This window comes from Diplotaxodon limnothrissa, linkage group LG16, assembly GCF_057381915.1.
Source record: "Diplotaxodon limnothrissa isolate DT_005_m linkage group LG16, D_limnothrissa_male_GT1.1, whole genome shotgun sequence".
NCBI classification, from domain to species: Eukaryota; Metazoa; Chordata; class Actinopteri; order Cichliformes; family Cichlidae; genus Diplotaxodon; species Diplotaxodon limnothrissa.
Genome location: NC_140611.1, coordinates 19,085,178 through 19,100,492, shown reverse-complemented (window position 1 = coordinate 19,100,492; position 15,315 = coordinate 19,085,178).

The window sequence follows — 15,315 nt, the reverse complement described above, 5'->3', positions numbered from 1 at the left end:
TTACATAATTTCCCATTCGTTTTGAAATAATGAATAGACAATGGGCTGTATAATTGTGAGAATTTACAATTCAGAGGACTACGTCGCATAATCACCATGCATAATTCAGTGGGCTGAGCGCATAGGTCACCGGTGGCGCAAAAAGTAACTCGGGTCGTCAAACAAACAGTTGGAAATCTACACATTTATCCGTGTGCGACTTGAAACGTTGAGCAGAAATCTCTGTGATGAGGCAACATATACCTTAAAGATCACACAGCAGATACAAGAAAGCGCACGCACAGCATCCAATTATCTACACACCTCTGATGTGACTTTATTCAGCGGTGAGATTGTTTCAATAGAGACTGTAACTTCAGAGGAACTCGGCGATGTGTAAAGAGGCCCTGGCAGTATAAAAACGGTTATTACATTGTTGGCCAGTGAAAGCTACACCTGTATTGAGTGGATCCCTTCTGCCCCTCCAACGTCCTCTGGCCTCACACCTCAGTTTGTGCATATAAATTACATTCCAAAGTGTGTATGGATAGCCCTTGTTCATACCCAAGGTCTCTTGTTTCAAAGGCATGCTAATGTCTTTCACAGTGAAACTCCTCTCAGCGGCTCTTTTCTAACTGCCAGAGCAACTGTGTAGGAGATGATTGGATGATCTTTAGTCATCTTTGCACATGAATATTCAGACATTTTTAATGGCACATATGTAACCACACATCCTAAACAAAGAAGGATTCGGTTCACAGTGTTCCCTTTTTTTCCTCCTTTTACTTCCTTTTACTTAAAACATTGTATGCTTGTGTTAATTGCTAAATGAATCTTTCAGTACACTCCTGCGCTATTTGAAAGATTCACAATGTGTTAGCGCTCGCTAGTTACGCACTTATCGCTTTCTTGTTCTTTGGGCGTCCTGTGTTTCAGCATCGAGGAGTTCAGCTCTGTATTTGGGTTTAGCGTCCCCTCAAGCAATTAATTAATGCTACAGTGGAAACAGCCGATGGATTTGGTCATGAATATTCAATTCTACTTCTTGCATATCATTTCTCATGCAGCGTTGTAACACTGCACTTTGGTGAGGCACCATCAGGGCTTCAAAGTCAGTGGAGACAGGGAGTTTGTATGGTTCATATCTGCCCCTGTGTGAACAGTATAGCTGTTTCCTGCTGTGCACGACAAACCCAGAGTTAACACGATGTCAGTGTGAAATATTATTGCGTTCTAATGTGACTAATTTTATACTTTATTAGTGAAGCTAGTTTTTCCTTTGTTATTAAATGCACCTTCCTTTGCTTTATACTTAACATCACATAATTATTTAAATTATATATTTACTTTCCTTAAGAAAAGATCAACTGAGACAAGCTTCATTCCACTTTAAAATGTATTCTTAACATTTAAGTTATTTTTTTCTTAAATTGCTTCTACAACAGCAAATAAATAAAGTATTTGTTTAAAGTTTAAGATCTGTTTTTTTTTTTTTTTGACTCAGTATTGCTCTACACATTCTCGCTACTATGGACTGTGGAGCATAATGTGAAATGCATTAAGAACTGAAAAAAGAAAATACAGAAATTGAGACATAGAGAGAAACTAATAGAAAACAGGAAAAAGAGTTTGGAAAATTAAAGGTAAAGTGAACACATTTTGGAATTATTGCAACAACTGAAAACAGCTTCATCATTTTATGAATAGTTACATAAAATAACATAAAAGTCTATACATTTTATGATTTTGGGTATTTATTTATTCCAAACATTTATATATTTCCTACTTTTAATTTTGTCAGTTTTAACCCTCCATACACACTCGGCTTTAAAATGTTTTGAACTATAATCCCAGAGACTGTTTTAATGTTACACATGTTTATTAATGGCATGTTTCGAGAGGGGGTGCTGTCATATCTGTTAGGCTTACGCATGTCACAATGTGGTTAAATACATTCAGGAAATAGCAGGCACAAGCACTGTTTACCATATCTAATAGAAAATAAATATACAATTATAATGTAACTATTCAAATGACTTCTACCTTCTTTGTTCCCCTCTTCATGTGCATTCATGTGTGTTGCATTGGTAGGCAACCTCATTTCATTAGTGTAGCATTTATGAAAATGATATAATGAAATCACTGAAATGCCAACACGGGCCTGTTAATAACGCTTGAACTGCATCTGTACAGACATTCGAGTCACGTCGCGAATGAAGTTACAGCAGATCGACTTGACGAACTGACAAAAGCAGGAAATCCTTCTATTGCTGGAGGTGTGTATGGCTTTGATTAGGAAAAGAAATGGTTTTTAAAAAGTCTGAAACCTGTGAATGTGGCTTTTTAAACTCTGTAAAGAGGTAAGTTTAAGCAGCATTACTGAAAATATTGTTGTAGTTTAACAGCAGTAGAGTAGACAGTGAATGAATCAAAAAGGCATACAGAGCACACCACAGTAAAGGAAACAAATGAAAAGTAAACAAACCTGACAAGCCAGTAAGAAATACTGAGTTTGGATTGAAGCTGATTAACTTACCTGCAGATTTGCTATTTTGTAGCCACCTAGTTTGACTCGCCTGAAACACAATCCTTTCTCGGCTGACGTTTCAAATCCTTGTAAGCGAGAGTAAGAGTTACAGTCCTCTTACTTTACCGCTGCAACCAACAGGCTTCACGTGTTGTCGTCATCCCGCGGCTGCTGCTGTGCTTTTATACCGGTTTCAACTTGCAAAATTATACCTTTGACCTCAAGTAAGCCTGACATTCCTTGAAAGTAAAATCTTGTATGTGGAGAGCAGTGCTTTGATTTTGCAATGGTAAAAGAAGACTTTGTATTAATAAAAGTTTAATGGAATCCCTAGCATGGATGTTGAGGGAGGGGAAGAAGAAAGCAGTGAATAATGTATCTCCATGCAGAAGATTAATGAATATGTTCATATATTCATTTATTAATTTATACACGTGATTTACAATTTAACTTGCCCTTATACTTGCCATTACTTAAAGCATATCTCTTTTAGCCCGTCATTAAATCTGTAACATTAAATCTCTGCACAACTTTCTCAGCTGTAGGATTGTGATTGTTTAAGCTTTTGCAGCATAATAAGTAGTTTACGTTATTTCTGTCATAGTGAAACCTTTAAAAGTAGATCTTTATAGTCTAGTTTTTTAACAGTTTGAATCACCTTATGTAGCCTCCTTCCTTTATCTCCACCTCTGTATTCCTATGTCTCATTCACATCTGAAGATGAACCAGGGGGAAGCCGGATAAACAGAGCAAAAAAGTTCTGCAAAGTTTCGCAAAACAAAGGAGAAAAAAAGAAATGCCAGTTGAGGAGCTACTGCTCGTGCTTCAGGCAGTTGGGGTCACATGCCAGAGGGACTAAACGTGGGCTGAAAAATGTTACCGGTGATAAATAAACATTATTTAAAAGATCTGTCAGCTCCTGTTAGAACGTAGCCGTGGTTCATTTGTTTCGCTGCTCTGAGGGTATAAGGAATATTTAATCACTCTTCTGAATGACATGAATAATCACAGATACCGTTCTCTGGGAGCCACGCACGCACACACACGGTGATGACTCGTGCACTGGTGTTTAAAATTTGCATGCTAACTATTTAAATTTGTGTGCATTTGAAAAACAATGTGAAGTTTAAATGTTACATACTCTTACTTGAGAATAATTGCACATAGCACAACAGTTATATTTTAATAATAATGACCAAGTGAAAGGACATTTGCAGAATCCTCAGTGGCCTATTAATCTACGTAGATAGTTGTGGTATCAATATTGTTTTTCTGTCACATATAAATAATACTTCTACAAACAACTTTATACTCCATGAGTCTAAATGTTAAGACTCGGCATGCTAATTTGTTGCGATAAAAGCACTGAAAGCAGGACTATAACTAACAAAACAGGAAATAAAAGCATGCAGCCACTCCGCTCCATATTGATTTGGATGCGCATCGTAAACAAATCTCTAACAATAACAGCAAAGTGAAGCTAATGAGCTGAAATATCATAAGGATTAATATAATTCACATATGTTCCAAACCATAATATCTGGAAATCTCTAATAACTTTAAAGACACTTATGATACTAGTTGTCGACACTTCTTCTTACTGTCACCGGTGATCTGACAAATCTCGGATTTCCTTTTGCTGCCAGTCTGTTCAAGTTTTGGTGGAAATGTTAGTACTCCCAGCGAGTGAAGAAGGTGTTCAGGCAACAAAGACTAAAGTGAACATACTGTACCTTAGGCTGATTACACCAGTGCATGTTTGCGCTGCAGCTGCAGTAGGTTAAAGTAAGGACTGCTAGTGACAGCGATCCTGTGGCAGGAAAAGGAGCCATGTTGTAATGTGAACCCCCTAAGATTCGACTTAGACTTAAGCACATGATTCTGGAGAGCAGGTAAAAGTTCTCGAGTCTTTACTTGAAAAAAGAAAGGTTCAGTACACTGACTCTAAATTGAACAGGTCAAACAAAACCACAGGGAGCAGGCGGAGGCAAAGACCAGGAGAACAGTTAGAGCGAGTGAGAATCGGAGACTAAAACGAGAGAAGAAATGCTGGAATGCTTGACATGTGGGAAGAAGACGGTGTGGCGACTGGAAAATTGGAAGGAGAACTAAATTAAGGTGCAGCACAGCAATCACAAAAGTAGGAAATACAAGAACAGGAAGTGAAGGACCTGAAATAAGAAAGTAGTACTGCCTTCAGCCCAAATACAATGTAGCAAAGCTTTTTAAAGCAGAAAAGATGGTGAATCAGAGACTTTGTTATGACACCGATGTGCATCATACAGCTCATTTACTGCATGCACTGCCTTTTTAATAAAGCCGTGTTTATATATACGCCAGTGTTGATGGGTTAATGGGCTGGCATTACATAGTGCTTTTCTACTCTTAGTGACGCTTTAATCTAAAAGATTTATTCAATTGCACATTCATTCAGTGCTTCAGAGAGTTTATCCACCTCTCATCCAGAGCTGATTTAGAATCGCCAATTAACCTAACATGCATGTCTTTGGACATAACACACAGACAAACCCGATACGGAAAAAAATAATACAAAAAGAACAACACACGACATCGGCTCCCACGTGAGCGGGCAACGCATTTTTGCTTTCTTTGCACTAACTTTCGTCCTCGTTGCATTAGCCTGAGTGTAAACCCAGTCCAGTCCCCGCTGTGCTCCTCCACACTCAGCAAAAGATGTCATGCCAGTCTCTTGCCCATTGGCACACACGACACCTGCTAGTTGGCATGGTGACATCTGAGCCTCTGGGACGACCAAAGGGGCATCTGTTCAGCAGACAGAGGGGCTGAACGGGTTGCCCTTGACAACAGCCTTCTGAGAAGGCCTTGGCATCTGCACACAAACTGGAAAAATGAGAAGGGTTTTCACAGTATGACTGGGAAATGATTTGCTGGTGTAATCCTACAATAGTCTGTGTTATGTAACATTCTATCTATCTATCTATCTATCTATCTATCTATCTATCTATCTATCTATCTATCTATCTATCTATCTATCTATCTATCTATCTATCTATCTATCTAGTCATGCACTCACAAAAACTCTCACAGGGCTGGACTTCAGTTTCTTCTCTTACAGACTTGTAAGACTGGGGACTACTATGATAAACTCTGATTAATCTAATTTGCAGTACATCATGTTCTCCCATAACCTCAGTTGCAAAATAATGGATTTAAGTTTATTCTCCAGCAGTTAAATTATTAGTGACCAGTGGAAAATCAGAATCTGAAATCATCTTCGCTGCTGTTGGTTTAAAGAGAAGGAACCAAAATAATTTATAATCATGCTGTCGTAAGTGCAAACACACCAACAAGGATTTTGAGTATTTGCTTCGAGGACACAGCGTGCCCACTTAACTCTTTCTTTGCTTCACTCGCACCTGGTCCTACAGATTTCCTATTGATCCATTGATTTAGCAGCCTTGTACTTTGTAGAACACATTATCCTGATGTATCGCTGGATTTTACTTAATTTTATGATAACTGCAGAAAGATTTCATCAGTTAGTTTGATGATTTCAACATTGAGTTATAAGTTAATTACTTTCTCCTAATTTGTTACAGCAGGAGTTTGTTCTTAAAAATATTTATACGCGATCATTTTCAGTAAAATAAGCATCAGGTTCTGATTAAATCAATATTACAGATGTCTATATATAAGAGAATAAATGTGTTGTAGTTTTAAGTGTTGCACATGCAGTCTTCTCCTTTTTTTAACCTTCACCAAGTGCTTAAACAGCATTTTATTCTTATTTCAGTCCCCGGGAATCCATTCACAGTGAGTTTAATATCTTTTTTTGCAATATGTGGCACAGTCATGGATTATCTTGATTGTAGATTCAAGCGTTGACAAGAATAAGAGTGGGGGTGAGAAACAGGATAAACCATCTTCTGGTGGCGTTTGTCCAACTTCCCAGAGCTACTAAAGCAGGACAATAAATCTTCTGAATGCATATTTAACACTGAATCAATGTACAGTGTAGCTTGAAGGTAACCTGCTTTTTGTTTAAATTTGTTATTCAAATGCAGGCTGGTGTGGCAGCATTTGTCCATCCACGACTCTTTTTTATGGTTCACTGGTGATCTGTGAGCTATGGTAAAAAGAGGAGAACAAACACAACTGTGTTCCTATATAAAGGTCATCGCTTTAAAGCAAATTAGTTATCACAAAAATGTCATCAAAGTACAAAGCTCAGCTGATCTTAAGGTGTTAAAGTCTTTTAACCTTCAAACTCAAAATGAAAGTTTCCAGGCCTAAGCAATATTTTACAAAAAGCAGAAAAAATTAGTAAGCGTATTATTATTTTTTCATTAAGATGCCAAATTAAAGCAATTTACTTGCGTTCCTCTATAGAAAAAAGAGTTGAGGTGGTTAAATGTTATGCTTGATAACCCTCTGGAGTTAATAGATGGCCGATGCATCCAAATCACATACCTGATTTGTCTAGCTGTGTCTCTAGCGACAAAGCTAGAGAGGCTAAAGAAGTGATAGCGGATGTATTCGACAAAGGATGGGGAACATGGAGCTGCCTGGCAAGAGGAAAAGAGGAAGATAATAGGAAGAACTGATGGGAGATCAGTGTGTGAGGCAAGCTGCTTTTGGTCTACTTTCGCTGCTCTGAGATCAGTTACTGTGGTGGTATGAAAATGCAGCTAGCATTAGCAAGTAAACAGGTTCAGTAATTTAGCATCGCAACAGATGAGTTTCCTCTTGCTAATCACTTATGTGACGTAGAGGAGATGGAATGTGAAAACTTGTTCATTAAATGCACCCCAGTTACACTTGTTGATCCCTAATTATGCGATAAATAAAACTAAAGTTTCCATCATTGTTATTTTATTGACTTTGGATTGAATTCAGACCTGTTGCTCAGGGTTATCTTTCTAGGGATTTTCTTAAAAATGCAAATCAAAAACCATCTATACCTTGAAGCGTTGGGTTTCACACTTTCACACTTAGCAACCTACATCCCAGAAGACTGCTGCTCATAGAGGAAGACGTGTGAAACATGCACACTGCACACAGAAAGGCTCCAGCTGAAGATGCCTGCAAAATTAAGAGATAAAACTTTTAAAACCTGAATTGATACGAAAAGAATCTTTTGGGGATAGAATATGTGAAGGGCCGTATATATTTCTTGTATTCATTTCCATTTTATTTTCTGTGGATGATCAACACAGAGGTTTTGCACATACAGTGTATAAATGATGAGCTGATATAAATGACACATGATCAGTAATTTATAATCGGTAAGTCCTAGGAGTACTGCACCCCCTGGACAAATCCCTTGATGAGACATTTTCTGATGTTCTTTTGTCTCAAAACATGCTTGGGTTCAAATAAAGAGAAGAACCAGCTAGTTTCAATTTAACAACTGCTACCCAATAAATACTAATGTTTAGTTGAGTCACTGAAATTCTAATTTGTTTTATTAGATGTGCATCATATAATGCACATGCACACACTGTAAAATTAACAATGCGGAAACATGAATATTTTTTGCACTACAGTAATTTGATAAAAGACTCCGGGAGGAATTTCTTTCCACCCGAGCATGGTGTTGCGGGATTATGATGACCTGCTCTGTTAACAAGGTGGTGTGGCGACAAATCAGAGCTGCTAATGACTTAAGGAGCATATCAGCTATGGCTCGTTTGCTGAACGGTAAAGAGCGCAGTGCCTGGAATTTCTGCTTTAATTAGAGGTCGGCTAAAACACCGGTCCCCCTGGTACTGACACATTACCACTGCTCGTATGCTTGGGTCTATTAGTGCTTAAAACACCTCCACACGGGCTGCAGGTTATCCCACAGCTGTCTGGTAAATGATGTATATTAGAGCAATGTTTTTGAAGTATTCTAATGACATGGCCTGTCCGTGTACATGACAGCTGAGGAGTGTAATGCACGTCCTGCACTTTGCAATCGCTCTATGAAGGTGTAGGCTGAGATCTGCGTGTAGGTCATAAGTTCACCTTCATTTGTGAGCAGATGTTCACATTTTTACACGGGGGGGAAAAAAGGCAGTCAGAGATCCTCTCAATCAAGCTCTGATCAAGCACAAAGTCGGATTCGACTGTAAATAATACATGACTTGCCTTCTAACATACATTCCCCACTGGGACACTGAAGAGAGGGAGCAGGTTCAAACATCTTTCCTCACCTTCAAAAGTCCTGCCTTCATCTTAGCTACTGCCAGAGTTTCTGACACTACTTGGAAATATCAGGAAGGAGTGACTGTTAAAGGGCAATGTCACTCATTTCAAAGCAAGTTTTTCTCTCCTCTGGAGACCATTAAATAAGGATTTTCTATACATTACATGGAATATAGGCTAAAGGACTGCTGAACCATATTTAGAGAATTTTAATGAATGGTTTTATTATCAAATTCATGCTTCTGACACAGGACCGCCAACTTAACATAAAAGCACATCTTTACAATGACCCTTGGACTATTGTGTTTATTAAGATTATCTATAAGCACCATTTCCAGTTAGTCTCAGACAATCTCGATTGATGCGGCATGGTAAACGGTGTAATAGATGGCAGTTTATGTAAGAATATGGTTAGTAAAGCCTGTGAATGGTCCCAGAAAGGATGATAAACGGTTGGGTGAAATGGTGTGCTAATTTACAAACGCTAGTGAAGCAAAGGGCCGACCCAGTGATGCTGAGAAGACTTGGTTTGGAAATTGTCCTTCTGTTACTGCTCTTCTGTAAGATGATGTTATTGAACCTAACCAACTGAGCAGTGGTGAAAAATGATTTCTTCCCTGCCAGTGTAGTAACTTTGCAAAGAATGCAAAATGCTAATTGAAGTCTATGTTAACTTTTTTTTCTGCAAATCCCGGTCATTTGATTAGAATAACATAATATCCCCTCTTCTTTGACTGTGAATGGAGTCACAAGCACAGAAAGCAGGCGGCACAGTAGAAGTCACAGCGCTGCTGCTCTTTGGCTGGTGATAAAGATTCAGCCTGTTCCTTTAGCTCCAAGTGTAGCCATGTGTATAATTGCTCTGGGACTGGAAATGCACCATGCGTGAATATAAAGGAAGAGCCATTTAATAGGAAACACTGTCCAAACAACATAGCTCCGGTTTGTCTAAATGTCCCATGTCACCGAGAAGCTGCAGAGGACGGAGAAAGGTTCATGATAGCAGAAGCAAATGGTGAGCGTGATGGGAGAAGGCAGAGAAGAACAACAGGCAACGTGAAAAGTGATGGAGGAAATCTAATCAACACAGACTGTTAAAAACAAATAATATGTTGGTAGATTTAAAGTATGCACTGTGCTCAGTGTTTAACTCATTGTTCTCCTTTGCTGATATGAACATTTTCTTGCTCCCCAACATTGACTCTCATTTTAGCCATGCTGTAGGCGTCGCTAAACCCTCTTAGGAAATAGGTTTGTAACTGCTCAATATTACACTGACTGAACACTTTATTAGGTACACCTTGGATCACTGGCCCCCTTTTGCCTGCCTAATTATTCATACCATAGATTCAGCAAAGCGCTTGAACCATTACTCAGAGATTCTAGTTGTTTAGTTGACATGATAACATCACGTAGTCGGTGCAGATTTGTTGGCTGCACATCCATGATGTGAATCTACAGTTCTACGACTGTGGAGGCCACTTGAGTAAAGTGAACGCACTGTAGAGCCAGTTTGAGCTCTGTGTGCCATCCTGCCGAAAGCAGCCCTCAGAGGACCATTACCAATAACAGTATTTTATAGGCAGTCACTATCTATTGTGAGTATAAATAGTAGGTCGGTGAATGCAATTAGCCATCACAGAGAATGACAAACATTATACTACCTATAGATGCTTAATATAGCATTATATCTGTCATCATCATATTTTAGAGATGTTACTTGGTTGACATTTTCAGCAGCATTAGAATAATTTCAAACATTTCATATTAGTTTCTTCCTGAAAACCCACTCATATCCCAGCCTTTAACCTGAGGAGGGCAGTGCATCAAACTGTTGATCTCTAAAAATTTAAATAAATTAAACCTCACCTGAAAAGAACAAATACAAAATAAACAGGAGAGATGAATGACAGCGAGTACAGGCAGTGGATTGTAGGAGTGGGAAACGTGGGCTTAGTACGATTTGTGTCGAGTGGCTGAATGTAAATGTGTCATCGATCGTTTGATCCAGGCAAACGGAGAATCTGCTCATATTGATCTGCACAAGGCCAAGGGCAGGATGAGGTTAAACCTAAGACACTGACCTCTGCCACCTTGACCTTGGCCCAAAGCCAGAAAACTGCCCTTTAACCTGTATCGCGTGACCTTTGACCAGCCCAGATGTGACCTGAACACAATGTTTTGGTGGGTGGCTTTGCTGCCTTTCTCCCTGACGCCGCTACCTGAGCCGAAAGGAACATCTTCCGAAAACCCGGGAGGAACGAGGGGGTGTTAAAATAGGCAAAGAGGTTTAACTTGAGTGCAACTTCCCCCACAAGATGTGATCACAGTCTCAGAGCCGAGAGACAATGAGAGAGAAAGGGTGAGAGCACAAAGAGGTAAGAATCTCTTCTCCACACTTAAGAGGCACTTGTAAGGTTACTAGCTGCTCAGTGCTATTGATTTGGTAATTTAATTACAAGACCATGCATTAAACAGACATACACAAGCACCGACATGGTGATGGATCACAGCATCAAGCGGCTTTCACATCCTTAGTTAGCGCACTTCAGAGGACGATTCTTCAGCAAATTGCTCTCACTCAGTTGCGCTTTGCTGAGTCCTTCAGCTCTCACACTACAGCGAGTCGTGTGATTACTTGTTTGAGACATTTTGAGACTTTAACCTGACCCAGTATGAGAGTGTGGATGAGGCTGTTTAGGGGTACTTGATTATAGTTCACTTTCTGTTTATATCGTGCTGTGTTTTGAGTTTTGTGTCTCTTATTTTGAAGATTGTTCATATTGTTGTTTTGTTTCTGTGTATATCTAAAAAAGTCCAACTCTTAACTCTGTTAAGGGAGAACGGGAGAGGCTCGACATTCTGTTAAATATCTAGACAACAATAACCGATAAATATAATGGTACTTACTGTAAATGGCATCCTTCTATTCAATTTGAGCACTTTCTACTACAAGACAAGGCAAGTTTCTTTATATTGCATGTTTCAAATGCTACAGTCAGTCACTGTGTTTTACAAGATAAAACACCCAACCAAACAAAAGAATAGTAATAATAACAGGAACAACCATAAAATGAATAATTAAAACAACAGCAACACTGGTGGTTAATTAAAAGCAGCTGTAAAAGCTTCGTTTTAAAAATAGCTAGGTTTGGAGATGATCTGTGAAGGTGATCATGGAGACCTTGGAGACCTTTAGTCTCATCTTCCTCCCCTCTCTCCAAACCAGTCACAGCAGATGGCTGCACATCCCAGAACTTGGTTCTGCTTGAGGTTTCTTCCTGTTAAAAGGGAGTTTTTCCTTCCCGCTGTCGCCAGGTGATCTCACAGGAGGTCGTCTGATTGTTTTACTCTACTGTAAGGTCTTTATTAAAATAAAACTATTTGGAGCTATGTAAATAAAACTGAAACTGAATTAAATTAAACATCTCAGATAACTATGACTATAAACAATTACCTATACTTTTAATTCATTTCTGTATTTTACTGGAAGCCAATGCATGGAGGTGGGAATATGCTTTTCAATTCAATTCAATTTTATTTATATAGCGCCAAATCACAACATAAGTCGCCTCAAGGCGCTTCATAGATACAGAGAAAAACCCAACAATCATATGACCCCCTATGAGCAAGCACTTTGGCAACAGTGGGAAGGAAAAACTCCCTTTTAACAGGAAGAAACCTCCGGCAGAACCAGGCTCAGGGAGGGGCGGCCATCTGCTGCGACCGGTTGGGGTGAGAGAAGGAAGACAGGATAGAAGACATGCTGTGGAAGAGAGACAGAGGTTAATAACAGATATGATTCAATGCAGAGATGTCTATTAACACATAGTGAGCGAGAAAGGTGACTGGAAAGGAAAAACTCAATGCATCATGGGAATCCCCCGGCAGCCTATGTCTATTGCAGCATAACTAAGGGAGGATTCAGGGTCACCTGGTCCAGCCCTAACTATATGCTTTAGCAAAAAGGAAAGTTTTAAGCCTAATCTTGAAAGTAGAGATAGTGTCTGTCTCCCGAATCCAAACTGGAAGCTGGTTCCACAGAAGAGGGGCCTGAAAACTGAAGGCTCTCCCTCCCATTCTACTTTTAAATACTCTACTGTAGGAACAGCAAGTAGGCCTGCAGAGCGAGAGCGAAGTGCTCTAATAGGGTGATATGGTACTACAAGGTCATTAAGATAAGATGGGGCCTGATTATTTAAGACCTTGTATGTGAGGAGCAGGATTTTGAATTCAATTCTGGATTTAACAGGAAGCCAATGAAGGGAAGCCAAAACAGGAGAAATATGCTCTCTCTTTCTAGTCCCTGTCAGGACTCTTGCTGCAGCATTTTGGATTAGCTGAAGGCTTTTCAGTGAGTTTTTTGGACATCCTGATAATAATGAATTACAGTAGTCCAGCCTGGAAGTAATAAATGCATGAACTAGTTTTTCAGCGTCACTCTGAGACAGGATATTTCTAATTTTAGAGATGTTGCGCAAATGGAAGAACGCAGTCTTACATATTTGTTTAATATGTGCATTGAAGGACATGTCCTGGTCAAAAATGACTCCAAGGTTCCTCACAGCGTTACTGGATGCCAAGGTAATGCCATCCAAAGTAAGAATCTGGTTAGATACCATATTTCTAGGCTTTTCAGGGCCGAGTACAATAACCTCAGTTTTATCTGAATTAAGAAGCAGAAAGTTAGCGGCCATCCAGGTCTTTATGTCTTTAAGACATTCCTGCAGTTTAACTAATTGGTGTGTGTTATCTGGCTTCATGGACAGATAGAGCTGGGTGTCATCAGCATAGCAGTGAAAATGTATGCTATGTCTTCTAATGATGCTGCTTTCTCTTCATGTTTTTTTTAAAAAATTCTAGCAAGTCTCATTTACCCAACATCACACACACACACACACACACACACACACACACACACACACACACACACACACACACACACACACACACACACACACACACGCACCACATTTATGGAGCGTTTTCTTCTATGCTGAGTGGAGGAAATACCAACTGATCATCTGACCTCCTGATTGTCTACCATCTGAGCCACATTTAAGAAAGTTTACATCAGCAGAAATCCAGAACTTTATAGTTTGTTTATATTTATATTATTTTCATTCTAATCACCCTTTGCGTATCGGGACAGGTTGTAAGGTAAATGTAGGTGAGGCTGACATTAATTTTTCTTAAATGTTGTTTTATTTTATTTTATTTTTTATGAAGTTTAAACTCTATAGGGTTTAATAGGTATATTATGTTTAATCAAGTGTTAAAAAATAACAAATTTCTTCACCTCCTTCTGCCTAAAGACATGCTTCTTTAATATCTATTTTTACAGCTCACTGGTGCCAGAAAACAGCATCTGTCTCTAATGTGGGGTCACATCACTATACCAAAAGACACAAGACTGGTATCAATCTTGTCAGTGCCTTTTGTTAAGAAAGCACGTTTACTAAAACTTGAAACTGTTCTTTTATGTTGGGGCAAATGTTCGCCTTTAAAACAAAATGGCAGTCAGACAGACACCATAGACCGTGAGATCCAGTAAAGCGAGAAGGACCTTCTCATTGCCTCTGTCCAAGTATACGTGCAGTACGTGTTATGTGATCGTGCAAGATAATCTTCTTACCTGCATGAATTCAGCGTGAATGTGTTTTTTTCCAAGAAAGCTTTAGGTTGCTCTGTGTAGGTGTGTGTAGGTGGTGGGTTATTGATTGCTACCACCACCACCAACCTTAGCCAAGGGAAGGAAACACCTGAGTCTTTAATAAATGACAGTAATAGTAAATGAATTTGTTAGGTAAGAACAGATGATGACCACATTAAAAGGGAAAATTTGTTTCAGTTAGTGAAATTACGCACTCACAGGCTGCACTTTGATTATGCTAAGGCTCGCTGCATGTGGTATAAGGCAGTAATGACTAAGGCAATTAACTCAACTGATCTCTTCAGTAACACCTGCAGCACAGGGGGCTCAATCACATTTTTTTCTGTACAAAACAAGGAACAATTTCCATGCTACTAATTGTCTAGTTAGGAGGTCCCGGTGTGCTCAAGTCTTCGTATTGTAAGTTCACACCCCCGTCCCATCTCCAGTCGTTCCACATTGTGTGCTTATTGCCTTTATCAATCTACAGGAGCCCAGAACAAAGACCTTCGTGTTCAAACAGCAATTACTCGCTCATCTCCCGAGGCATCAGCACAGGCCTAATTGGATTTAAATGAACCCCCAAATTTCCCTTTGTTACAGAAAATAATATGCAAGGCTTTTTAATTAAGATCCGATACAAGCCCACGTGGAGGGCCAGCAGTTGCTTTCATGTCCTGCTCTTCAAATAGAAGCCTAGGCTCGGCATGGTGGACAGTTTGGTGCAGAATATGTCTCAGTGGGAGGTTGCATGAAGTTTGTGTGTGATGTATATGTGTGTGTTGTTTGGTCTTGTGAGAGAGGTGGATAAGTTAATTAAAAGAGCCCTAATTTGATTGATCAAGTTCTTACAGAACTGTGAAGATAAGTTGTTCTGTATCAGACCAAAACTTTGGATTTGAGCTTCTTAGAGGAAGCTGTTCTGGATGTGGCATGAAGAAAGATTTAATTATGACACACAATTGTTGAAAATGACTTTGATATA